The following is a 373-nucleotide window of genomic DNA, read 5'->3' on the forward strand; positions in this document are numbered from 1 at the left end:
TCTGGACCAGTTATTGCCCGTTTCTGCAGCGGGGCTCACCACAGGGCATAGCCACGATCTTGCTCCAGAGTCCCGAGTCGTCCATCAGATTTTTTTGGACAGTTTTTGCCCTGCAGAAAAATGCCTCTGCAGGCTCCAGCGCTGGAGGGACCCTGCGCGCCCGCCCGCCTTAACACGGGGAAGGAGCCGTCGAGGACAGAGGTACAGCCCTGCTGCGTATCGTTCCCAGGCACCGGCCTTGGTTTAGGAGGTGACTCCTTTCTCTCCTTCCCTCATTAGCAGGAGTCAAGACCGGGCACGAATGCGAGCCGGCGGGAGCTGTCGGAGCCGGAGCAGTATCGGGTTCTCCCTTCGCCGTGGTTAGGGGGCCGGG

This window comes from Phaethon lepturus, unplaced genomic scaffold (assembly GCF_000687285.1).
Source record: "Phaethon lepturus isolate BGI_N335 unplaced genomic scaffold, ASM68728v1 scaffold23692, whole genome shotgun sequence".
Lineage (NCBI taxonomy): Eukaryota > Metazoa > Chordata > Aves > Phaethontiformes > Phaethontidae > Phaethon > Phaethon lepturus.